This window comes from Meriones unguiculatus, chromosome 5, assembly GCF_030254825.1.
Source record: "Meriones unguiculatus strain TT.TT164.6M chromosome 5, Bangor_MerUng_6.1, whole genome shotgun sequence".
Taxonomy (NCBI): Eukaryota; Metazoa; Chordata; class Mammalia; order Rodentia; family Muridae; genus Meriones; species Meriones unguiculatus.
Window position 1 is genome coordinate 109,421,516 of NC_083353.1, and position 27,502 is coordinate 109,449,017.

Here is a 27,502-nt window from a genome sequence, read left to right on the forward strand (position 1 = left end):
AAGGATCCGGCCTGCCACAGACTGTGTGGCCCCAACAAGGCCCACAGAGGACATCGCTTGTGAGAGGACACTGTGATGTCTGCTCAGGGATGAACCAGCCTAGTGCTACGCTTCCCAGAATGCAATGCTGTGGCCGGCAACGGTGAGCACAGGTGAAGGGGGCCTGGACACACAACCGGAGAGCTAGCCAAGCAAACCTGTAGCCGGCTGAAGCAGCACTCCAGCCCACGGAGAGTAAAGAATTTTTTGTTGTTGTTGTTTTCAAATGCCCTTGTTAAAATGTAATTTAAGGTAATGAAAAAAATTCACACTCTTCCTTCCACTCCCAAAGTCTCATTTATCCAGCTAACATTGTGTTGTGGTTTCTAAAGGGAGGACTCATACAGTATTAATCTCCAGGAGAATAATACCGGGACAGCGGAGGCTGCTGAGCCGAACCCTAGCAATATTGTGCCATGATTCTATTAACAAGCCCCAAGGGCGGCAGACTGGGTTTGGGGAAGAGACCAGCTGATACCCAAAATGAAAAGCAAAAACACTGCCCCACAGAAATTGAGAGTGTCAGACAAACAGAGGCAATATGTGGATCTGGACATTCGAGATGTCTTTCATGGGAAAATGGCTCTCTGTGCAAAGACACTCTTTAGAGGAGCAGAACAAACGGACCTAGGAGGAGCTGAGCAGGTGCATGGTGGTGAATACAAAAGCCTGATGTCTTCTTAAGGGACAGACCTACCTTTTCTCCCCTAAGACCTAGAATAAAGCTCTGCGCTCACTGTGAAGATCTTACCCTAACCCCACTGACCCTGCAACTCCTGGTGCTAAGGTCCTTTCCTCTTTGACCACCATTTCCTTCTTCCTACCCAAGTGCTGAGCCTTGGTGGCACCACCTGCTGGAGACTGCTTCGGTGCCTTTATGCTCCACCGCTCATCCTTGCAGGAGCCTCAGGCTGCCTCTTCCTGGAGCCATAAGACACCAGGGATGGTCTATCTCATGTCACAAAGCAGGCCAGGCCAGGTCACACCCTCCAGGAGGCACATAGCTCAAGATCCTATTACCCATTTCATCTCCTCTACCAGGCCAAGGAGTGTTCACGGAAGACCTTGGGGTACACACACATACAAGCCACATACCAAAGAGGATCGCTGTCCCTGATGGCCTGCCACTTCCCACCTGGCCTTCTGTTGGGGGATAATTTGAGCCTGGGGCTTGGGGCCCAGTGGGAAACTGCCCAGTGCTGCTTGCTCTTCTTCCCATCCCTAGACATGCAGGGACACGCTCACCGTGAGTAGTCCTGGGCAAAACATTTGGGGTCTCAGTGTTAAAAATTACAGCTTCTAGGCCCCGCCCACACCTGCTAAAGTAGAGCACCTGGCTATAGTATCTAGGAATGAGTGATCCACGCAATTCTAGGGGTGTCTGATACACCTTTGACATCTAAGAACTCCCAACCCACGTGCTGACAAAGCCCTCAAGCAGCCAGTGATAATGGGGAGGGAATGAAAGGGTCAGGTTTAATCAGCACCTCAGGTCCTTTACTCCCTACTGGTTTTAGCACCAGGGCATTGGCCTGCTGGTGTGACGGCTGTAATCTAGGGAGCAGGATCAATCTACCGTGCATGGACCGTCAACATCTTTCTACCAGTGGTGCTGTGTGAGCACAGAGCCCTGCCTCTTGAGGGGAAAGGCAGGTTACAGACAACGCTACTATATAACCTGAGGATGGTGGAGAAGAAGCTGTCACCACTCAGGCCATCTCCGCCCTCTACCCTAGGGTGCTTCAGCACCTGCATTTTAACACCAGATGACAGCTCCTTTCTTACTCATACTCCTCCAGTCCTCTACAACTCCATTCCTATTGTCCATCCTCCCCCAAACCTTCACAGAATCCCACTCAGTTGGAGGTGTGATGAGAAGAAAACCAACAGGAATAGACACAAGTTGGGTAGGTACCACTAGGCTCCGTGTGTTTTCATATATTCATAAATATTTCCATTGCTTTTGTGTTTTCATTCACTTGCCCACTCACATATCCAGCTACCATACATACGTGTACCTTTCTGTCCACTCACCCACCTATTCATCTGTGCAGATACCCATTCATTATCTGCCCATCCATACATCCAAGCGTCTCTCCGTTCACTCTCTCATTCATTATCTATCCATCCATATACCCAAACATATGTCCATCCACTCAGTCGCTTATCCATCCACTCTGCTCAGCCCTTCATGACTACTGGAGGACCACCAGGTGAATTCTGTGGCTTGGAGGCCAGACATTCCAGGAGGAGAGAGGCTGAAGTGGGTAGGGAGAAGACAGAGCCAAGGAGGAAATCCAAACCGCTCTAACCCGGTGTGTTAAGAACAGACCCATGAAGGGTGGCAGAAGCGAGACAGGTAGGAGTTTTGTGGACGCACCTGGACACTGGGGGCCACAGTGAACGAGGGATCCATGCAAATGCCACAGACTTAGTGGACTGGGCTGGAGGCACTGTGATGAGACAGGTGGAGGTAGGGCTCAGTGCAGAATTCAGTTAACAGGCAGCACTCACTGAGGCCTCCCAGGACTAGGGACAGGGAGTCTGGAGGATGATACAACCCAGTGAGGAAGATAGGAAGCAGGTGCACCTTCTGGCAGCAGTGATAGGACCCTTGCTTAAGTCACAGAGTGGCATATAGATTAATATATATAGCTTAATATATACCTCCCCCAGGACACTGAGGAGACTGAGGACAGGGAGAAACAAGACAAATATGAGGATGGAAACCAAGGCTTCCTGACCCTCAGCCCAAAGGTCTGTTTAGCTCATTCTCCTGGGAACCACAGAAACCTTCTCACTGGTCCTGACTTACTCTCAGAGAATAGATTCAGACCCCTTGTGGTAAGTTGTCTAAAGATTCAAGATAGAACTGAGAGGGGCTCATATCTTTAGTACCTTTAATCACAGCACTTGGGAGGCAGAGGAGTTCTAAGCCAGTCTGGTTTACATGGGGGATTTGGGGACATCCAGGGATTTGTAGTGAGGGAAACAGTGGCAAGTGTGGGAGTAGAGTAATGTTTAGAAGGAGGGCAAGAGAGGGTAAGGCTAGGTGATGAGGAAGGGCAGAATGCAGGCAAAGGACATTAAGTCATGAAAGAGGACATAAAGCTTGTTTTTCTTGTTTTAAGTCTGCCTCACCCCTTGTCCCCCTCTGTGAATAAGTCCACAAAACTGTAATTGACAGTGAAAGTATAAACCCTAAGCAGAGCTCTATGGACTCAGAATACCTATTCACAGAGAGGCACAGAGCTTACGACTGAACAAGTATTTGCGAGGCAACCTTGCTCTAGCTGTGATGTCTTTATTTAGGAGCTCATTATAATAAAATGATATCAAAACGCAGAGGGTCCAGGAACCAGGAAAAGGAGGTCGGGACAAGAATCCAGAGAAGGGACAGCTAGCTGCCTTTTAGCAATAAGCCCGGGACCCAGCTGTGGCACAGCCTGTGAGATTTGGGTGTTGAACAAACTTTGCAGCCTGCCAGCTGCTTGATCCCTTCCGAGCATACGCTGAACTGCCACTGAAACTTCTAAGGGCCCACAGGGAGTGGGTAGAAGCAAGCTCAGCAGAGACCATTCTTGCATGTGCTCAGGCACCTATGGGCCCTGCATACACATAGAATCTTTCCCAGCCCTCCCAATATCTCAGTTTTGATACCAGAGAGCTGCATTTCTGTCTGGATTCTGGGCAGCACACAGCTCCCTGGGGATGTGATGTAAGCCTGACATGTGACCCGTCCCTTTCTGTGATGCTGGGGCTTGAGAAATGTCAGAAGGTAACTTGAGCAGACGGAGATTTCCCGTTTGCACTGTCCTGGGTGGAGGAGGCAGGAGCACCTGCAGCAGAGGCTGAGGGACAGGCCGTGGGAGCTTCTAACACGGAAGCAGCTTCTCTGGGCTTCCTGGGGACCCTGTCTGTTCCTCTGACAGCAGTGGATCCTCCCTGCTTGGGTGCAGCATAATGGCTCCCTTCTTCCTACCACTTTCTCTTGCAACCCATTTCTACTTTCCCCATCCTTTCTTTTCAATTGTCCCCTCGCTTTCTTTTCTATCCGGCCACTTCCTAGCTCATCTACTGACAATGGAGGTCCGTGGTTGCACTCAAGTCTTAAATAGCCAAAAGAATTGAGAATAAAGAGCCATGTTAAGGAGCATGACATTTTCCAAACACCCATAGAACTTGACAAGGATATGTATGAATTTCTTCATTTTCCATTTATCTTTAGTTTACTTATGTCTTACCCACTCAGTTACATGGTAGGCTCCCAAAGGGCGAACAGTCGGTGATGTTTCAATAGTAATAATCAACTAATAATTTTGATTCTGGCACGGAGCGGTTTGTGGTCTTTAGGCAAGTCACTTCACTTGTCTGGAGCTGTTTTGTAACATGTAAAATGAGAAGAAAATCCATATCGCTGCACTTAGGCCTGAGCATCCCAGGCTGCAGAAAGAGAGACAGGGCAGGGGAGGCCGGTGGCAGTAGGACTCTTAAATGTCATCAGGGCTGTGCTAGCTCAATACTTGTTACCAAGGGGCCTGACCCAAGGGAATTGAGTCCAGGGGGCCAGTCTGAGAGGACAGGCCTCCCTTTCACCAGCCAGTCTGGAAGAATTTCATCAACTTAATATGTTGGTGTCTGCCTAGGATGTAATCCAGAAGAGGAAAACTGCTCCGTTTTATATATATATAGCTTGGAACCCCTCCTCTACTCTTTCCAAAATCCAGTGAGTGAGGATGGCAATCTCAGATCCAGTTAAAGTCAGGTGGCTACCAGGGAGTGAAAGATATCTACCATTAATGAAATTATTATTCTTTTTGTGTTTTGGAGCACATACATGAGCAGAAGCCATGCCCAAGGTAAGTCACCTAGGATGGGGACAGCCACGGAGGAACAGACAGGCTATTCACATATGTGTGCTTATGTAGCACACTGAAAGAGTTAGGAGGAATTGAACACCACCTTCTAAAGTTAAGAACTCACACCCAGAGAGCCTGTGGGTAGCAATGTAAATTTATGTAAGTGTATTTATCAGAGCTGCCAAGAAGTCTGCCCCAAGCAGAATTGATGAGCTCAGTTGCACAATTTCATCTCAGTACAAGGTACACAGACAATGAGCACAATGACCCCATTTCACACAGCATGCCATAATCCATATTTCTGCATAACGTCAGCACCATTCAACCTGGCCTCCAAGCAAAGCCTTCTGTCTATTCTCCAGCCAAGAGACCAAGAAGCAGAACATCTTAGCTCCATGCTATCTGGTTTTTCTCTTATGCATTCATTCTGTGTCACAGATCTTTCCTGAGGTCTGCTCTGAGGCCACATGGCTGCTCTCTCAAGACATTGATGGGCTTGTGGAATATATGAAGCTGGAAGAATGAAGGCCCACATTCCCACTGTTCTCCGGACAGAAGAGAAGGGGCCATCTGGGTGAGCAACTGTTGGGGGTTGGTGCTATGTATTATAATGTTAATTACTGGCTCCCAAGATCCAGCTGCAGCCCAGACAAGCACATCCTCAGGTACACAGGTCTTTGTTGTATAAAACTTGTTCTATCTAATTTAAAGTTGATTGGTTAATAAAGTTGCTGAAGCCTGTAACTGGGCAGAAGAGAAGTAGGTGGAGCTTGGGCTCCAGGGGCTCGGGGTCTCAGAGGGACCACAAGGCCAGGTGGAGAAGAGATGGGAAGCAGAAGATGTAGCAGGAGGAAAGGAAGCCAGAGAAGGAAGTGACCATAAGGAAGTATGAACCATCAGCGTGTGGCCATAGGTCCTTGCTTTATAGAACAGAAGCAGCCCGGAATGGAATGAATAAGGCAAGCAACATGAGGTGTGTAGCTGGAAAATAGCAAAATGGCTTACAGGGTTAATATCTGCTCAGTTGCTATGCTTTAAAGCTTTTATAAATACAATAGGTCTCTGTGTCTCAATTATTTGGGAACTACCAGGGTAGAGAAGCTCTCTGGAGTCTAATATCCATTCTCTAACAAGCATCCGGTCCAGATAATGAGCTACAGTGCAACTGATGCTGTTCACTGTGCACTGAATGAAAGAAGCCCTGAGTTACTATGCCCATTAGTAGATAAGGAGCCACCTCCAAGCACGGTTAGCAAAGTGGAACACAGAGACCCTATAGTGAAACCAGCTCCTCATCTGGGGTCCCCACTGGTGCCTGAAATGCAGCAAGAAGCAGCTTTTCTGCAATCCACAGAGCAAGGAATAAACAGAATACTGAAAATGTACATGATGGACTATTATCTAGCTGTAAAAAGGAATGAAGCCCTTATATACGTTACAGCAAACATTCAAAGTTTCTTAAGAAGCCAATCACAAGAGAGCAAATGTTGTCTGGCCTTAACGTAAAACACCTACTCTAGGGAATTCACAGAGACAGAAAGCACGTCAAAGGACCAGGGGCTGGGGAAGGAAGGTGAGTCAGTGCTTAATGAGTGTAGAATTTCAGCTTGGGGTGATGATGGCTCTTGGAAATAGGGGTGTACCTAATACCACTGAGTCAGGCACTTACCCATGGTCAGAGGACAAGTTTTATTCTGTATATTTTTGTCACTGTGAAAATGGAAAAGAAGCATTCTTTAGGACTCTGAGTGCTTCCCAGCCCTAAAGTCCTGAGGTAGGGAGTAAACCTGGTTGTGTTCCACCTTGAGGGGGCTGGATTGCTCAGATCCCTGGGTTGGGAGCCTGTCTGGTGTGGGTGGACAGTCCACATTTCAAAGACTGAAAGTGAGGAGATCTGAGGGCACACCTACAGAAGCTTCATTTATAAAGCGTGTGGTATTTCTAACAGTTTTGCCTTCTGGGGACATTATTGTAAAGGACAAGAGGAGGAGGAGGAGAAGAAGGAGAAGAAGGAAAAAGAAGGAGAAGAAGACGATGCCAACAACACACAAAGTGCCAAGAGTAAACGTAACCTTAAAAAAGAAAAAGACAAATGTAACTAATAATAAAAAAATAAAATTAAATTAAAAAAAGAAAAAGACTATTTATTTATTGATGGCAAGCAAGTGTAGTATGTCAGTTTCACTGATTTTATAGTGGTTATACACCCCCCCCATGCCTTACACAATCTATTTCTCCATGCTCGCCTATTATGCAAAGCTGAAGTGATTTACCTGTTTCCCTCATGGACATCGCCTTCCCTAAGGGCCTGTCTTGCTTCAGTGCCCAGGAATAGTGGGAAGCATGGAGGCTCAAACCAGAGTGTCGGGTACAAGACCTGTTCTCTGACTCCCAGCACCACCCTACCTTGGGCCTGTGCTCTCATGGAGCACATAGTTTTCTAAGTGTAAACCTAAGCCAAGAAGCAGGCTCCTCCATTCCTGCTTGCTGTCCAGCATTTGAACCATCAACCTGTGCACAAAAGGAGGCCTGGCTGTCACCCAGGCCAGTCTCCTCCTCCTCCTCACTCAACCTCCCCACCCAGGGCCACTGATCTCACAGGATTCTGCTGGAATTCTTTCATCTCAGATGTGAAAAAGAGATGATGCTTTCCTCAGGGATACAGGCAACAAATATTGCCAATAGGTCTCAGTTACCTGGGGCAACTGGCATTGGTTTAGTGACTGTGAGCCGGTGGGTAGTTTTCCAAATTGGGGGAGATTGCAGCCAAAGCCTTTAGCTCTTCTACTATCTCTCTCCCTACCTTTATTTAAAGTGACAAACACTTAGCCAGGAAAACAGGACCATTCTCTGCCCATCCCACTGCCACCGCCATCCTGGGCCCAATCCCTGATTATTTGGAAACCAAAGCAGCTCATTGCCTGGCTTGTGGCTCCCAAGGCAATTTCACTGCTCAGAAGCCTTCAGTAGCTCCCCTGTGTCCTTCACGTGATTCCAGCTTTCAGAGTGTGGTGGCTCCAGGGATTCATCACAACCTGGCCACATCTTTGACCACCACTCATTGCTCCCGCCAAACCAGAAGCTCATGACACCCAAACCAAATGGGCTAACTTCGAAATCCCCCTTTCCCATCTCTACATCCTCCTTCATCCCCCGCAGCCTCCTTCTCATGCTGAGCTCTAGCTCAGTGCCCCCACCGCCTCCTTTGCCTCAGCAGGTGGAAGGAATCCATCTTGGGCTGGCAGCAACCTCTGTACACAGTGTCATCCCAGCACACTTTATCATGCATGTAGTTTCTATGTTCTTCTCCCCTCCAGGGACACAGCATCTATAGCGCAGAAGCAAGTGTCTTTGTCACCCGTGGCTGGGAGGTATATTTACATGAAAGGCAAAGGGTTAGGAAAGAACTGTCCCTGGATTCATACACACCTGGGATCAAAGCACAGGCTACATAAATAGTTTAAGGCCCCACTTCTTTGCTAGTGAAATGGGAATAATTACACATGCCCTTGGGTCTCCTTGAGAATGACAAATCAGAGCTGTCAATCTGAGTGGCAACTGCTCTCTTGCACACCTGCGCTCTCGGTTGTTGGCACATAGAAACTGTGCAAGATAGCTTTGCTGAGAGGACCGGTCATTTCTGTTTTAAAGGATCTGAGGGTCCTCCCTGAGGCCCTGGCCCTTCCTTTGTCGTTAGGGTCTTGGCTGAGGGCAGCAGTCAGCAACACTGCCTGCTCTCTGTCTCGTCTCCTCTTTGGTCACATCAGCTGTCCTCCCCTCTAAGTGTTGGCATATTCCTGGTCCTCTTTTGATTGTCTGTACTGCAACAAAAACAAAAGGCATGAGGCCCCATATCTGCTATTATCAAAGTCACACAAAGCCAAAACAGCAGCTCCCTCTGGATTCTCTTTGCCCAGTTCCATGCATCCTGAACTGCATCCTGAACTGCCATGTGCATCTCTCTCCTCAGCCCTTTGATCCACAGGAATGGGTTGCATTCTAGTTTCACAGACTCCCAGCCCATAGCTGTGTGCAATTCCCTGTATCTGTGGAAGTCCGTGGCCCCTCAGTATGAATGAGGGGACTGATGAAGGTCTTAAGAGTGGAGGTGCCATGTTTTCGGCAGGTTTGATAACCACGTAATCATTACCACAGTGGGAGCTCAGTGGGCAGAACTTCAGCTCACACACTAAGCACCTTCTCATCTATTTGTTGGGTCTCATGGTCCTGTGTGGGAAAAGAAAGATGAGTACTTTTCTCCTCTTCCTTTTCCTCCTTGCCATCACATTGCCACCATTGCCACATCACTGTCATGATGCATTATCACCATTATCTATTCCATCTCCACCTCCATCACTCCACCATCACTGTCACTATCACCCCTAACACACTACCCTATGTGACCACTGCCATCACCACCACTGTCATTGCCACCATCTTTGTCCCATCCATGGTAGAAACATTTCTTCCACCTGCACTGCAACTAGCAATAGTCTAAGGCCAGATTCTTCAGCCCTCATCCTAATGGCAACTCTTCACGAGGGGTGCAAACTGTCTCTGAGACTACATGAGCAAGTCCGTCAGGGAGGGTAGAACAGCGGTTCTCAACCTGTGGGTCATGACCCCTCTCATAGGGGTCACCTAAGACCACGAGAAAACACAGGTATTTATATTACAACTCATAACAGTAGCAAAACAGTTACGAAGTAGCAACGAAAATAATTTTTTGGTTGGGGAGGGGGGCCCCCACAACATGAGAAGCCACATTATAGGGTTGTCACGGCATTAGGCATGACACTAGAGGTAGGGCTGAGACGACATTTGATTTCTTTTTCCATTTTGGGGGTTTACAGAGAAAGCTGGACCTCATCAGCTTGCTCCTCCACTACCCCAGGGCTCTAGCACTTTTTGTCAGAATGAGGACATGTTGTGGGGTTCTAAGGGTGATACGTGGAATGACTGGCTTCCGTGTGACATCCAGCGGTGTGAGCAACCCTGTGACACTCAGAGCCCCCCAACCCAGGACACTCATATTCCATGGATGACATCTGGACCTAGGACTACAGAGGCCACCCCGGCTATTGTAGCGACCCCATGGTCTCTTTCCACAACTGGTTGAGCCCACCACCCTGTGTGTCACAGCTAGCTACAAACCAGCCATTGGTCTCATTTCACGTGGGATCCCCTTCCTCGTCACCCCCACTGTGGTTTCTGACCCAACCTAACAAATGTGGGAGAAAGGAAAGTTTTCTGATTGATGCCCAAAAGAGAAAGGCTCTGGGGCTGGTCACGCTCATGTTTGTATGAAAGGCTGGGACACAACTGGGACCATGATGGGTACGGGGTGAGGGCAGGAACAGTGTGCCGAGGGTGGGAACACAGGATGGGAAGACCTTGGGTCTAACCAAAGTTGCTAGGAAGTGAGTTAATTCTGATGCTAGCCTAGTTTAGGGCTCCTTCACTGAGACGCCTGTCCTCACTGAAAGCTGTCCTGGACTCGCATTTTCCAACTCTATTCCACACACATCACATTGAAATTCAGCTCATTCTCACATACCAGAGATAAGCAAGAGTGCATGAGCCTGGCACAAGAATAGTATCTCAGACCATGGTCTCACCAGGTCTCCAGTAACTGTCCCGGACTGTCCCCCGAGGGCAGCGTGCAGAGCTCCAAGCTCAGCTCTCACTGCCGCCTAGGACTGACAGTGAGGACACACTGCGGGAGGCTGAAACTCACACTCCAGTCCTCCAAGCAGCTGTGGTGGCCTCAGTGGCCCTCAGTTATCCCACCACCAGACGCCCAGGGACAAAGAATGAGGGGACACAGACCTGATGCTCCCCCGTCTTATCTGAGTATTTTCTTACCTTCAATAATGAAGGTTACATTTGAGCAAGGAATGTCCCATAACCTCACACCGAATGCTGTACTGTTTAACAAAGATCCCTAGTCCTGACCCATCAGGCTCTCCTTCTCTTCCTTCCCCACCTGCATTGCCTTCTCAACTTTCAGCTTGCTTCCTCTCTCTCTTCCTGCTCCCACTAAGGCCACAGGGCCCTTGGCTTCTGAGGCTCTCACTTTCCTAGGGGCCAACTGTACCCACCCCCTAGGAGTAAGTAATTCTGCCTTCTCTAGGCCTGGTAACCTCCTTTCTCCTGTGCTCACCCCAGCCTTTGGCCAGTTTGTCTGTCTGCTCATTCAGGATATTACTATCTGGTTCTACAGCCTGTATGACAAGCTTTCTGAGTGCAGCTAGGGGCTCACTCTAGGAGCCGAGTACTCCAATGGCTAGAGCTACATCACAGCACCTTCTGTTCCCACAAGGCTTTTTGTGCAGGGCCAGGAACATTCATGACTCTACAGTATGGAGGCTGAAGGATACCGATAGTCACCGAGTCCCAGTCCTGGTCCTCCTCCCATGCCTGAAGCTCCTCTCAGTGGACAGTGTGCTTTCCTGTCCCAGCAGTTGGTGTGTGACTCCAGGCACAGTGAAAGATGGCCTCCATCTCAGGCAGCTCTTCTCCAGGCCCACCATGTGGATTAAACAAGGAGCCTGTCATTGTCAGTATGGAGAACATGGACCAGGAACCCTCCATCCCAGAGGCACAGACACAAAGGCCAACATGGAGCAACAACAAGTGCTCCATGTCCTCACTCACATGTGGATGTCAAGAGGGTTGGCCCTGTAAAAAAGACTAGAATGATCACTAGAGACTGGGGGTGGGGCAGAAAGTGCGGCCTGGAAATAGGCACTAACACGTAACAGTGTAGCAGCAACTAGTTCTGGTACAGCACAACACGGGGACTGTGGTCCATAATCATGCAGAATATGGTCGTTAAAACCATGCAGAATACAACCACTAAGAGCAGAGACTGAGGCATCCTGACTTATCCAAGTAAAAGCATTTGGGGAAATAAAAATGCTAATGACACCTAGTTGATCATGATGCCTTCTAGACGTAATGTTCACAATTACCTTACCACGCCCCATAAACATGCACAAACATCACACATCAAGTACAGATTAAAGAGTATAAGATGCTACTTCTACCCATGTGGCCTCCCAGCCTACAGGAAGCTGGACGGTGCGGACAGATTGTCATTCAGACAAATGATCATATGGACAGAGCTTCAATGAGCACTGTGGACACCAGAAGTGCAGGACGGGAGACAGACAGGGTAGATTTGCTCAGCTGGGATGTTAGCTAGCTGAGTCTTAGTCACATGAGAAAATGCATAGGTGGGCAATAAGGTTCCCCAGGGGACACAAAAGGCAGGCCATTTTTTTTTGCCTTCGTTTTCACCATAGAACAAAACAGTAGAAGTGTGTGGTGGAAGAAAAAAAATCTATGAATATCTGAAAATGTCATAATGGTGATCATGACAACGAAATAGCTACGGATATTTCGTACTTATTGTAACCTAGAATACGTGGTAAAGAACACTAGGTAGGAAGAGAAGCTTGAATTACAGCGGGTTTTGAGTGATAGCTCAGGGTCCAAGTTCTATACTAAGGACGTTGCGCCTGGTTTACAACCCGTGGTGAAGAGCTCAGGGTCTAACTCAGTGGTGGAGGCCCTATGTTCAAATCTCAGTGAGATGAGATGAGAGAGAGAGAGAGAGAGAGAGAGAGAGAGAGAGAGAGAGAGAGCACAGTGATGAGATGATGATAGTATGTGACTGACGAATAATAAGTGTTTTAGGAAGATAAATAGGTAAAGCAAAATTCGGATGCCCCCCCACTGACTAGGCAGACAACTTCAGGGTTCCAGGAATGGGACAGTGACAGTTGACTGGAGAAGGCAGGAATAGTTGGGAGAGCAGGCCTACAGGCCACAGAGGAGCCTGGCTCTTGGTGGATCTAGATGGATGCCTGGCTATCCCGAAGGCAGGTCTAATTTTAAAAGCGTTTCTTGTGAGCTGTAAACAGTCATGATTTTGGCTTTCTGTGGGTGTCTCGTTTTCCCTGTAAAAATGGGCCTTGTTCTTCTTGCTGATCAGTTCAATTATGGTGACATAAAACAGAAAGCAGAAGACTGTGGGACTTGCCCTAAAATGGGGTGTTTAGTAAAAGCAACTAGCGATCTCTTCCTTCAGGCACTTTAGCAGGGAGAGGGGAGGTAAGCTTTGGGTTGTCTTCCTGGGTGAAGATGGAATCTTAGGACACGGAACTCCACAGCCATGTGCTAGAGATTCCTGTATTGCATCGATGATGTTTTCCAAGCCCCGCGTCTCAGGGTCTTCATTATGAAGCAAGAGAACGGCCACTCAAGTGTTGTTTGCCACGGCTTCCTTGGTCGCTGTCATAGTGAGGAGGTGGCTCAGCCATTCGGGACTCTTAGCCCCTGGTTCACTCTTCCTGCCAGGTCCTGGGCCCAGTGCTTTGCGTATATCTTTACATACATATCTTTGCCCCAATGGGAGGCAAATTGACAGTCACATTTTACAGGATGGCAAGCCAGGTCTGCCTGGCCGACTGTGCTGCTCTGACCCTTACAGCATGGCAGAGCTCACTGAATTGCTGGATCCCATGTGGCCTCTGACTGCTGCTCTCGCTGAAAAAATGGCGAGGCAATCCATGTCTAAGCTGTAGCAGTGACAGCACTGTGCTGGGAGTCAGGACCCTGGGTTCTAATTTTAGTCTCACTGATGTCACCTGGTGACCTGGGGGAGGTCGCCAGCCTCTGGGGATCTGATTTTTCTCATCCATGAAATGAAAAGGCTGATTTATCAGTAGCTCCTAAACTTGGCTCTCTCAGACACCTAGACCTCCTCTGGGCCTCCATCCAAGATCTGTTGAGCCAGAGACTTTGGGATTTGGCTATCATGATGTCTGGCAAGCTCCCCAGCTTCAAGAACGTAAACGATCTCCATGGGTACCTTCAGCCACAGGCTTTCTCTCGTTCTCATATGCATTCCCCACCCGAGGCCCTCCTTGGCACCCGGGAGGGAAAATGCTCTGGAGCAGAGCACCCTGGACTCCACGTGTGGGGTATGAAGACAGGACTGCCCACAGAGTGGCAGTGTGGGGCTGAAGCACTGGGTGGACAGAATCAGCAGTGAGAAGAGGCCTCCAGGGGAGAGGCTGGGGGAGGAAGGGGCAGCAACTGGCAAGGACATCTAGGTAGAGCCTGTGCTGACCAGAAGGCTGGCAGCCAGCAAGGGCAGGGAGGTGGGGCCTGCGCTGGCTAGGCTCCACGTGCCCAGCTTCATGTAGAGGGTTGTGGGGAACACACAGAAAGGCTGACTGTACTCCTAGAGGCTGACACCCATACATACACTGCGACCACTATAGACCCAGGAACATACAAGCAGCAAGTACTGATGAAAGAACAGACTGAGGCTGCCTACATGTAAGGCAAGAAAGGGGAAAGCAAACAAGGCTTACATACATGACAGTCTAGCATTGGTCCCACGCCTTCCTGGCTCCCCTGGACTGGATTAGGGATGAACAAGCAAGTGTGTGGGCACTGCAGATGAGTTAACTAGGAATAAGCTTCGTCCTGATCACTCAGAGTGAATTGTAACAGCAGATCTATGGCAAGTTAGGAACACTACTTGCTACTCTCTGAGTGTTGGTGCCTGCCCCAGCCCCTGTTCACACGTTGAACTCTGAACTGCCAGGCTAACGGCACTGCTCAGGTCTCAGGTCTTGGTAGGAATGGCACCGCCACCCACGACCTAAGATGGGCTTAGGTGAGTAGTACGTGGTACCCAAGGGTGAGCAACAGGCTTGAGTTCTATCAAATGGCACCTAGCAACCCTGTCTGAAACAAGGTGGGAGCAAGAACAGATGTGAGAGGTTGTCCTTTGGCCTCTCTATGCACACAAGTGCCTCTCATACAGACAGGCACAGGCACTTACAGACACACATCAAACACAGAAAAAGAAAGGAAGAAAGGAGTAAGAACAAACTAAGTACCATGTAGGTGCCTCAGCGGGGGAAGCAGGCAGTGGCTCCCTGGAGGATGTGGGGTAGGAACTGAGCAGTGGGAAGGACAGAATGGAAAGGTGACAGAAGTGAGGGTCAGAAGATAAGTTCACCAAGATGCGGACACTAGAGCTGTTTAACGGCTTTACTTTTAAAGTGACAATGGTCCATTTCATATTAAGAAAGTTCTGTGACAAATCCCCTGCGGAAGAAAGAACAATGTTCCACTGCCAGGGCTATCATTCCAGGGTGTATGATTAATCTACTTTTGTGTGTGTATGTTTTGTTTCAAGATTGTGATCGTGCCTGCTCCACACAGTGTTTAAACATCCTGTGCCTTTCTTAGGCTTTCTCCATGACATACACAGTAAGCCTGCAACACCACAAAAGGTGTGGAAAAGGGACATACGTGTGTGTGTGTGTGTGTGTGTGTGTGTGTGTGTGTGTGTGGTGTCTGTTTGTGTCTGAGACTAGTCCCTGCTGTGGCCTGAGGTTTCTACCAGCCTGATAATTCCAGGCCTGTCCCTTCAGGAGATGTCTGCTGCCCTACTGGGTCTCACCTTTGAACTTGCTTTTTCTTATGTGGCCAAGAATAAGTATGAAGGGAAATACATGGCACAGAGGCTAGAAAAGACATGAGGCTTTGATCATGGGGCCTTAAAATACCCAGGGCAGAACTGTTGTGCCAACAAAGCACAATGTTAGGGGAGTTTTCTTCAGGTAGGGTTAAAACAGGTTTTCAGTTTGAAAGTCAGGAACTCAAGACAGGCTGTTCCTGCAAATGTGTCTTTCATCTTGGACACTGAAAAGCCATGGGCAGGGCCTGAAGTATAAAAACTAATAGTTCACCCTGGATCTTTGTGTCTATAGGACCTCAGTCTTTGAGGAATGTATTAAGTAAACCTACACCAAATAAAATGATTGTGCTTTAAAACCTAAAAGAATCTTAATACAAAACAAAACAAAACAAAACAAACACAAACAAAAACCAAAAAAACATGTCTCGCAAAATGCTAGTCCAGTGATGCTTTGAGGAAGAGCTTGGGCATTCTTCCTGGCTGCACAAGTCCAGAGTAGGTTATTTTTCATTTCTGGAAATCCTTGGTTTCAGGAATCCAGTAATTCCCAGGCTCTTGTCAAGATTTCAGAGATCAATAAAACAGCAAAAGAAGTACCCGAAACACAGGGTTGCCAACCCATTGTTGTGCCCAGTAGAAATGGTTAAAGAAACCCATCACAGCTATAATCCTTGAATAAGGACCACTGGCAGCCTCCACCAACTGTCCCTGTCACCACCACACACATGTGCACTCTGCACGTTTTCTATTCTTCTTATCCTGCTACAGACCAATGAACCTTCTCTGCAACTGGCACAGGCCACAGGCAGCCGAGCTCTCTGGCTCGATGACTATATCCTTCCCGTGTCTCTACTACGAAGGATCCTTTGGCATCCAATCCAACCAACCCACCGATGGAAGCTGTTAAAAACAACTACAGTGCAAGATGAGTACCGTGGTGCACACCTTTAATACCAGCGCTGTGGAGGCTGAGGCAAGGAGTATGGGTTCAAGGTCAACCTGGGCTACACGGCTACTCGAATCAAGAGTCAATACTTATTCCCTCACTTCTTTAAGCTGAGTTGGCTTGGTCATTTGTATGGACAAAAGAACACTGTGGAAGGTACAGTGTACAACATCTAAGCCGTGGTCTTTCAAGACTCTGGAGCGTTTCTCCAAGGAACAAGCGCCGGCTAGACTTTAGAAACAAAGACACAATCATCCAATCCAGCCTAGGCCAGCTCTAGCATCCCATCAACTCACAGCTAAGAACCCTATGCCACCATCCTATGACCAACAGGACCACACAACTGAGCCCAATCCCAATGACCAACCAACAGACATATGAGCTAAATAAAGAGTTGTTTAAACCCATTATATATGGAAGAGGAGGGACACCACCTTTCTAGTCATAATTTACATAGATCTTCTACACCTTCCCTTTCAAATAGAAGTTGGGCTTTCTAGTGTCTAACACTTTACCTAAACTATCCCTACCCCAGTCTCAGGCCTATAATACCTGCTTTTTCTAGCCTGAGGCTTTATCCATTCTTAAAGATTCAATGTTCCATGTCACTTCCCTGGTCTTTGAAATACCTCACGGTATTTCTTGCTACTAATTTATTTGATATTGTTAACGTCACATGGTTCATTAGTTGTTGCTTTCTCAAATGGATTGCTGTCTTTCAGGGGCAAAGGCTTGTCTTACATTCATAGTCCACTTCTCTGGATTGATATGCTTTTTTTTTCTTTTTATTAATTTATTTGTTTGTTCATTTTACATCCCCATCCCAATCCCACTCCCTCATCTCCTCCCAGTCCCATCCTCTCAGCCACTTCCCCTATAGCCACCCCCCACGGGGTATCAACCCACCCTGGCACATTAAGTCCCATCAGGACTAAGTGCTTCCTCTTTCACTGAGGCAAAACAAGGCAGCCCTGCTAGGCGAACAGGATCCAGCAACAGAGTCCAAGTCATACACAGCCCCCGCTCCAATTGTTAGGGGACCCAGTTGAGGAGCAAGCAGCCCATCAGCTTCATGTGTGTAGGGGGGGCCTAGGACCAGTCCATGCATGTTCTTTGGTTGGTGGCTCAGTTTCTATGAGCCCCCATGGCCCCAGGTTAATTGGTGTCCTTGACCTCTCCAGCTCCCTCAATCTTTCCCCTAACTCTTCCACAAGACTTCCTGAGTTCTACCTAATGTTTGGTTGTGGGTTTTTGCATCTGTTTCTATTATCTGTTGGATGAAGCCTCTCAGATGACAGCTATGCTAGTCTCCTGTCTGCAGGGATAACAGAGTATCATTAATAGTGTCAGGGGTTGAGTCTCTCCCATGGGGTAGGTCTCAAGTTGGGCCAGTCATTGGTTGGCCATTCTCTCAAAGTAGGGGGAGAGAGGGAACTGGGTGAGAGTTGGGATGGAGAGGAGAGAGTATGTGTACTGGGGGGGTTATCAGGTAAAGGGACAGAGGGGGTGGGTCAGAGAACTGGGAGAGAGAACAGAAATTAGGGTTGGGCATCTCTGGGACAAACTGGACACCTGGGATAGGGGAGGCTCCTGGGAAGATATGGGGTGAAGCTAGCAGAGACTCCTAGCAGTGGGGAATTCTGAGACTGATGTGGCCGCATCCTGTAGCCAGGCAGGACTTCCAGTGGAGGGAGGTTCACACTAACCCACCCACAAAACCCTGGGCCCCAAATCTGTCCTGCCTGCCAGTTGTGCAGGGATAAAGATGTATTCTTTTTCTTATTGGCTAGATCTGGCAACTTCACAGAGACCTGAGCATAGACTTCTGGGTTGCTTCTCCCTGGTGTCCCATCTGTCTCTGCTAGTACTCTGCTTTCTCTGCTTTTCACCAGGTCTGGGTCTCACCACAAAAGAGTCTGAGAACATGGGGAATGCTCACTCTTTCAGTTTCTTTTCAGCTGCTATGAGAAGACACCCTGACCGGAAGCAACGTAGGGGAGGAAAAGGTTTGCTTGTGTTACGGTTCCAGGAGAGCCCATCATTCAGGAAGGTCAAGGCAGAAGCTTAAGTGAATAGTCACATCACATATGCAGTCAGGAGTAGAGAAGGAAGTGTACCCTTGCCTCCCACTTGCTTTCAACCAGCTCTCTCCTGTCTTGTAAGTGATGACCCAAAAGTGATGACTAGGGAATAGTGCCACCTAGGCTGGATCTTCCCACATCAATCAACAATCAAGACAGTCATCACAGGCCAAATGATTCTTCATTAAGACTCTTTCTATGGGCTGGAGAGAAGGCTCAGTGGTTAAGAGTGTTCTTGCAGAGGACTTGAGTCTAGTGTCCAGCACCTATGTGATGGTTCACAATCATCTATAACTTTACTTCCTGGTAATCTGATGCCCTCTTCTGGGCTCCTGCACACACATTGTGAACATAAACTCATTTAGGCTCATACCTATGTACATAAATTAGATAGATAGATAGATAGATAGATAGATAGATAGATAGATAGACACACACTTTAGTAACAGTTAGATGGTTCAGTAGTTAAGAGCACTGGCTGCTTTCAAGAGGATCCTGGTTCAGTTCCCAGCACCCACATGGCAGTTTGCAACCATCTGTAACTCCAGTCCCAGAGAACCTGACCCCCTCTTCTGACTTCCTTGTGCATTGCACACATATGCTGCACAGACATACATGCAGACCAAGTATCCATATGCATAAATAAGAATTAATAAATCTTTTAAAAGGGGGAGGAAAAGAATGTCTTTTCCCAGATGAGCCTAGGTTATGGCGGTTTGACAACTAAAATCATGTCCCCCCCCCCATGTGAATACCCTAAGGCAAACGGGAGAAGCACCCCAGCCCAAGGCAAGTAAAACCGCTTGCAAATTTACTGTTTGATTTCTCAGATCTGGTAGGAATCTCTTGAACTCTCTGGAAGCGTCTCCCTTTTTATTCCTGTGACCTTCCATTTGTCCCAAGGCACTGGCCTTGGCTAAGGCAGCCTTCCAGGGCCTTTCAGTCTTCACTAAGGTCTTTCAAGTTAACTACAGAGCTTTGAGGGGAAGACAGATAAAAAGCTTAGCATTGCAAATGAGGAGAGCTGAGCCAATGCTGAGAAAGAGAAAGCCATTTAAAGCAGGCCTGAGGAAGCCAGGCTGGTGAGGTTGCTCTGTAGAGGAAAAAGGCAGAGGCCCTGCTAGTCTCACCCCTGGCCTTACTTTTCTTCTGTGGACAAGAATAAGTCAGGGTCAGGTGTTCTGCTGGCTCTCCCTCCATCCTCCATCCTGAGCTCAATCCCTTCCCAGACAGCACCCTCAGTTGAGCAGGTGATCCTGTTGGGCTGTGCATGTGTGTGTGTGGGGGGGGTGGGGTGGTTCTTGTGTTTTGTAATGATCATACATTTCATATTAAGAAAACTCAGTATATTATATGTCTAATATCCACTTACATATAATATAGGATAAACCTACTAAAATCTGTACACCTAAAGAAACTAATCAAGAAGGAGGACTCTGAGACTTATGGGTAACCTTTGGGCAGAGTGCAGGGAATCTTATGAAGGAAGTGGGAAACAGTAAGATCTGGAGAGGACAGGAACTCCACAAGGAGAGCAACAGAACCAGAAAATCTGAGCACAGGGGTCTTTCCTGAGACTGATACGCCAACCAAGGACTATGCATGGAGATAACCTATGACCCCTGCACAGATGTAGCCCATGGCAGTTCAATATCCAAGTGGGTTCCATTGTAATAGGAACAGGGACTGTCTCTGACATGAACTGATTGGCCTGCTCTTTGATCACCTCCCCCTGAGGCAGGAACAGCCATACCAGGCCACAGAGGAAGACAATGCAGCCACTCTTGATGAGACCTGATAGACTAGGATCAAAAGGAAGGAGAGGAGGACTTCCCCCATCAGTGGATTTGGGGAGAGGCATGTGTAGAAAAGGGGGGAGGGAGGGTGAGAATGGGAAGGGAGGAGGGATGGAGCTACAGGGGGGATACAAAGTGAATAAAGTGTAATTAATAAAAATTAAAAGAAACTCTGAGACAAAAAAAAAAAAACCGTGAAAAAGAAGAAGAAGCAAGGTTCTATTACCAAGGCTATCTATGGCTTCTGGTATATATCGTTATTCTTTTGTGCTTCCAAATTTTTTTAAAAAAATTATGACCGTACCTTTTTCACACGGTGTTTAAATATCCTATGCATTTATTTATTCAGCTTTCTCTGGGGCATCACTCACGATAACTCTCCAGCAACAGAGCAGCATGGAAAGGTAACTATATGGTGTGTGTGTTGCTCTGGGGTTGGGGTTTCTATCAGCGTGATGACTGTAGGTCTGGCTATTGCAGGGGCACTCTGATGCTTCACTCTAGCTGGGATTCTCTCCTTCCTACTCAGTTAACCAGGTAAGGACCCCTGCATTGTCTTGGGGTGCAGAGTAACTACAAATAGCCAGCAGGGGGTACCAGACTTTCACACTACCAAGGCCCTTTATCGGTATGGTTACTCTCCCCTCCCTGCCCCTCTGCTATCAAACCATGACCTCTGCCAGCTCCGTCTCCCCATGACCATGAGGTTGCCTCCTTGTCTTGGACCTTGATTCTCCACAAGCCAGCAGAAGAGGCAGGTGAGCTGGGGGGCCCAGAGCTCTGGAACTCCATCAGGCATCAGTGCTGACTGAACATGCTCTCTGGGCTCTACTCTCAGCATGACCTGAGACTTGCCCCATCCATGGATGAGCCTTTTTCTGTGGAGCATCACAGGAGCATCACACTACTTTGCATCGCCCAGTGCTTTGACACCACTCAGTTGACGTGCTTTTTAGGCAAGGCAGCAAATGTTGAAGAGTCAATCTCATTCTCATAAAGACAACCCCATTCTCTTCTCTGGATAGCTTTACTTTCTCTTCCTTTCCACATCTCCTTTCCCATCCTCTTGAGCCTTCTAGCCTTTTCCTTTTCCCAACTATTCCTTCTGTCTCCTTTGGCCATCTCATATTTACCCTTCATCCAGGGAAGGATAGCGCAGCCAGTCCCTCAGAACTCAGCTAATTGAGATATCTCTTGTAAAAATTGCCTAAAATCTGAGCAGACTCCGATGATAGAGATGCTTATTAACACTGTGGTATCAGCCTGCGGCACTGACAACGAGTGGGTCCTTGCCTCTGAGGGACTGAGGGAAACTTCTTACTAGATGGAACCTTAAACTATGCAAGGGTCACCAAAGGAACATGGACATTTTATTCGGAGGTGCCCAAGAAGGAAAGAGAGAGGGAACGAGACAAGTATGAGCTTTGTCCACTCACCCAACCACAGCCTCCAAGCACAGTGGCCTTGCTGCTGATGTTACCAGAATGACCTGGGATGAAGAAGTTTTAGTTTTTCAACTAACAGCTTTTTAGCACTATGAGGAAATAACTGAGCTCCCTGACTTATAAAGAGAAAAGGGTCATTTTGATTCAGTTTCAGAGGTTGTGGTAGTTTGAATAGGTGTGGCCCCCATAGACTACCGTGTTTGAAAGTTTGGCCCATAGGAAATAGCACCGTTAGGAGGTGTGGCCTTGTGGGAGTAGGTGTGGCTTTGTTAGAGGAAGTGTGTCACCACAGAGGCAGGCTTTGATGTCTCCTGTGCTCAAGCTACACCCAGTGTGGCACACAGTCTCCTTCTGCTGCCTTCAGATCAAGATGCAGAACTCTCAGCTCCTTCTCCAGCACTATGTTTGCCTACATGCCGCCAGGCCTCCCGCCATGATGATAATGGCCTAAACCTGAAACTGTAAATGAAATGAAATGAAAAACATTTCATCCAATGAAGTGTTTTCCTTCATAAGAGCTGCCGTGATCATGGTGTCTTTTCACAACAATAAAACCTTAACCAAGACTGCATTTAGCCTGTCATGTGAGGTACTACAAGTAGGTGGCAGGGAGCATGTGGTACCTCGATTCCCTGCCCCCCCTCCAGTGGTCAGGAGTCAAAAGACAAAGGGGCTGGTGTTCCATAAGCTCCTTGGAGCATGCACACACATGCTTGAGATCACCACTGTGATCTCAAGCCTTCCTGCAAGTGCTCCCCACTTGGGGTCCTCCCACCTCATAGTCTTAACACTGGAGCCCCTGGTGCACACTCATTGCAAGGCCTTAGGTGAGGAGGACTTCCTTAAACATCATCTTTGTTGTGTTCCCCACAAGAAGGGCTGCTAGTGACTGGTCAACACATACACCTTTCTGAGAAGGTTCCATAGTTCTGGTGACACAGTGTCTAAGAGGAGCTGCAGGAGACCACGTCCTTGCCGGGTCTACCGATTACCATGTGCTCACTACCACCGTGACTCCCTCTACCGCCCCTGTCGACCAGCCATTCAGTTCAACCAGTGTCCGCAGAACAGTGCCTGGATTACTCCACCGGGGCCTCACGGCAGAACTATGAGCCCCTTTGTTCTTCTAGAGGGCCTGGGTTTGGTTCCCACAACAGCCGTAATTCCTGTTCGAAGGGATCTGATACCCTGTTCTGGCCTTGGCGGGTTTCTGCACACACAGAGGGCACACGGACTCATGGAGGCTCGCACACAGACACACGGGATTAAAACCATTTTCTAAAATGGCACTTTTCTCAGGTTGTAGCAATTTGACAAGTGAAAACTAGCCATCTGTCACTGACCCCTGACCCCCTAGAAACTCAAACAAGCACCTGACCCCAAAGCAAATGAGTATGTCATTCCTGCCTCAGGGATGAGGAACATGCGTCGCTACAACATGACAGCGACTTGCTTAAACCACACAGATTATCAGCATCAGGACAAATGTACATTTCTGGCATGCAGCTAAGTTATATAATTTAATCTTCTTTAGCTTTAATTGTATCTGCAAAATGAGAATAACCAAAAGCTTGAGTCATGTGACTGTGTCTACATGCACAAAAGTGCTTTGTAAACTGTAAAGCGTGTTATGTAAATGCCAGGTGGCGTCTGTCCCAAAGCATACCTCCGCTTTGCGGCCAAAAGGGCTTCTGCAGCCTACCGTAGGCTCACACCCTTCTGGATCGTGGGGGTTGGAGCTCAGGGGTCACCCAGCGCAAGTTCCCATAAAGATGCAAGATTCGATTAGAATCATGGAATTGAGAGGGACTTACAACCTGGCTCCATGTCAGACAGAGGCAATGACTCACCCAAGCTGAGATGAAAGAAGGAGCAAAGCTAGATCTGAAACCCAAACATCTTGACTTCTGTCCAGTGCTCAGCTCAGCTGGGAGAAGCTGCTGACCCAGCTTCTCTGCTTTACTTGCTGAGCTCTGACTGGACATCAGACTCCTTCCTCACCATCCATCAACACGGAAGTCCGTGCTCTTCTGTTCTCTGCATCATACGTGGCCAGTCACACAATCTAACATTCAAATGAGGACCTTTTCGAAGACGAAAGAGGAGTGCTACTAACGGTCGTGTGGGGATGTATGTGTAAAGTAGGCAAAGGAGAAAATATGGTCAGCATCCAAGACTACAGGGTAGAGGTACTATGAACCTGATTTGTAAACAGGCTTGCTGGGAGCATCCATACAGGGGGAGGGGAACCACCCAAGGGAAAGACCCGAAAGTCTCCGGGTAAGAAGAGATGAAGGCATGCCTCTCGCTTATGGGTGGTCTGCAGAGGAAGAGAACTCTCAAAGTCCTCTCCTCTCAGCCCACTGGCAGGGATGCCCAGTGCCTTCCCCCCCGGAAAGCCACACAGGCCTACTCTGTTGCCCTCCTTCTTTTCTGAGCTCTTTCTTTACGCGGAGTGATGGGTTGTGTGTTTATTTAATCAAGCAGTTATGAATGTGTTCAGATACCTTACGGAGGAGGTATCTTTGTTCTCCCAACAATTAAACAGGCTGCTTTAGATTTCTGATTCTGAACTTCTACAGCTACTTTATTGCTAGACGTCAAGATTTAAAAACGAAGGGTTCACCATCAGAGGAACAGAGAAGGGAGCTCTGCTCCTTGTCAGGTTCTCCGTGCTATCACACACATGCTATCGCACACCATGACGAATCACCATCACGATCATGTCAAAGGAAGGAATGTGCTCAACGAATAAGAAATGTCCATAGTGGTGGTGGCTCTCAGCCTCTGGGCTACACTATTGGTCTGTCCTGATGGCTGTCTTCCATCTTGGAGACCCCTCAGACAGCTCTTTCCTATGGTGAATCCCATTGGTTCTTTGAAATAAAGAGACTTAACCCAGCAGTCTGAAATGCCAAGTACAGAAAGTTCTGACCACTATTACGTCTGATTTCTTTGTATCTTTCTCATTTACTTTTGTCACTGGGGATGAGACTTACGACCTCGCACTTTATCTCAGCTACACACTCTGGGATACACTCACAGCTCTTTTAAATTGCCTTTACTTCCTTTTAGTTATCATTGTGTGCAGGTACTGAGGACTGCACAGCAGGCAAGTGCACCGTGACCGAGCTCTCCCCATCCTTTGCTCCACTTTTCGCCTTGATGAAGAGTCTAAGTCTCCCAGGCAGGCTTAGAACCTGCCAGCCTTCTGCCTTAGGACTCTCTTATAGCTTGGATCTCAGGCCTGTGCCACCAACCGGGATACTACTGAGCTTGCCTGTGGGCCTTTCTTTCTTTTTGCCCTTTTGTTTTCTTGTCGATGAAACAATGTTTTCGGGGGTTATCTAATTGTTGAAGGAACAGGGCAAGTCATCTGGTAAAAAACAGCTGCGATACCATTTAGCATAGAAACTCAGTTACAACATGCCTTTTGGTTAGCTTTAAATTTTCTTGCTCTACGGGAGTATGAGAGCTGTATTAATGACGAGTCTTAGATGGCAACCCACTGCTACTGGACCAGCCATGACAAGTCTTACCACCACTGTGGACTTCAACTTTATTGGCCACCTTATTTTTACAGCCATTTAAAACCATAGCCACAAGACCTGACTGCAGGAAGCTCAGTTCCTGCAGGAGGTGAAAGGCAGGGCAGCCACGGGGACATCCAGAAATACACAAAGGACATCGAATGTGGAATCAATATTCCTAGTCCTCACAGCTTCTGTGGGAAATGGCTGTGTGTTCTCCAGATAGAGACATGAGGCTCGGAAAGATTAGGACATTGGAAGAAAGTGAGAGCGAGGCAGGATTAGAACCCAGACCGGACCTTTCCCCAACTGTTCTCCCAGCTCCCCGGCAGGGTGCCTGCCAAGGGTGTCTTCCCAGAAGTAAGTCACGGTACAAGATTTCAAGGTCCTTAAGAACATTCCAGAAACCCGCTTATAGAGCCCCTGCGAGCAGGATGAATTTCAATCTTGTTCTTCACTCAGAGGACACACTTACAGGGATGTCCGGGTCACCTGACTCAGGACTGAGACAAGCAGCCCCTGTGTGATAAAAGAGCCCGTGATCAGGCAGAGTACAGCCCAGGGAGGAGGAGTGTCCCTTCATCAAGACGCCAGCTCCAAAGGTCGACAATCATCCCTCCATCCCCTGCCTCCATCATCACAGCTGGGGCAAAGGACAGGCAGTGCCTCCCTTGGCCAATCTCTCACATAAATTAACAGTGGCAATTGAGTGGGGAAAATTTTTTTTTCACAGAAGGAGGGCAGAGAGGCCCTCTTGGGAGAGGGAAAGAATATCTAATTGGAATAGCGGATCTCTCAGCTCACGTCCCTTTGTGGCTCTTTAGGTTTTTGTCTTCTGATACTCACTCTCCCCATTTTGCCTAGCACAAGGAATTCTGTCCAGCCACATCAACCTGACACATGGAAGCACAAAGCTGTAGCTAAAATGACCCCCAGTGGGACAAGCTTGGAAACATCTAGAGCAAGGCTCAAGCACAGGCCAGGCTGGAGCCTGTGGGTAACATGGGGGTGGTAAGGGAGTAGACTTTCACAGGTTAGCTCTGGCCCCAGCATCTGCTAGAACACATCTGTGACACACCCCTGCCCTAAGTCTGACTGGCTGCTTCTCTCCAAGGAAGCTGACATTGCAATCTCTTCAGAAACAAGGCATTGTGCACCTTTGAGAATCCCCCTCTCACCTCCCACTGCAAATATTAGTAACAGAGGACCACTGCGCGCCTACAACATGAGGCCTTACTAAGTGAAAGGACTATTCTTTGAGCCTCCAAGTCAAACTACACAGAAAGACGCAGAGTATGTGGCACCTGGACAGTCTTGGATCCCAGGCTGCGTCGCCCCTGTTTGTGCCCTAAGGAGTGTAGGTGGTCATGACAGTGATTCCTGGGAGGCCTGGGATGAGAGGAAGGACGTGGAATGGTTGGTGCAATGGCTAATCTCAGTTGTCAGCTTGACTGCATCTGGGAACAACAGAACCCAAGCTGCTGGGCGCTCCTCCGTGGCATTTCTCTTGATTACATTAATCTGAAGAAAGACCCACCCTAAATCTGGCCGGCACCTTCTGATGAAAGGATGTGAAAGAAGGGAACACTGCCCTCGCTTGTCCTGGCAAGTCCACCTGTCCTGTTGCTCTTGCATTACCTCACCGGTATCAAAGCCAACTTTCCTGTGATTCCAGATCTGCTGCCTAGCAGCTCTCCAGGAATCCTCCGAGCCTCCAAGTTTCAGATCATTGCTGAGACATCCGCCCTTCACAGACCGACCAACTACAGAATCTCAGCCTTTCCCCTACAGTAAGTCAATCTAATAGATTCCCATATCTATTGATCAACTGACAGATACAAATATATCCATCCTGTCAGTTCTATTTCTTTAGCGAACCCTGAGGAACACAGGCCAGCAGGCTACTGGCTTTTATTTCCTATCACATACATGATCCCACCCCCCTCAACTCTGCCCAGGGTTGATGTTATGACATCAAATCCTATACTAGGTTTGCTGTGAGCATTTGTGAGCAGGCTTCCATGAAGGCCCAGGAGGTGGAGAATCCCTTTGCTAAGTCCCTTCCAAGTGGATGGAGCTAGGTAATTGGCATGCTCCCGCTGGAGGAAGCAGAGGGTGAGCCCAATGGCAAAGCTTTACAGCACCAGGTGGATGAACCTCCGAGACCCCTGCTACCCAGCTGGCCAGCTGCTCAGGGCACCAGCTCCTTGAAGGCAGAGGTAACTTCCATGGATAAGGCCTCCTTGTGAGTCATTTTACTCTGTGGAGGGATCCTGTGCCCTTCCGGAATGGTCTCATC

At 48.2% G+C, this 27,502-nt stretch overlaps 1 protein-coding gene across 1 annotated transcript in view; it reads right to left on the reverse strand.

Moving 5' to 3' along the window:
* The window catches only part of Cacna1c (calcium voltage-gated channel subunit alpha1 C), a 483,983-nt gene that overhangs the window by 197,081 nt on the left and 259,400 nt on the right, over positions 1 to 27,502 (reverse strand). The gene's annotated exons all lie outside the window — the stretch shown is intronic.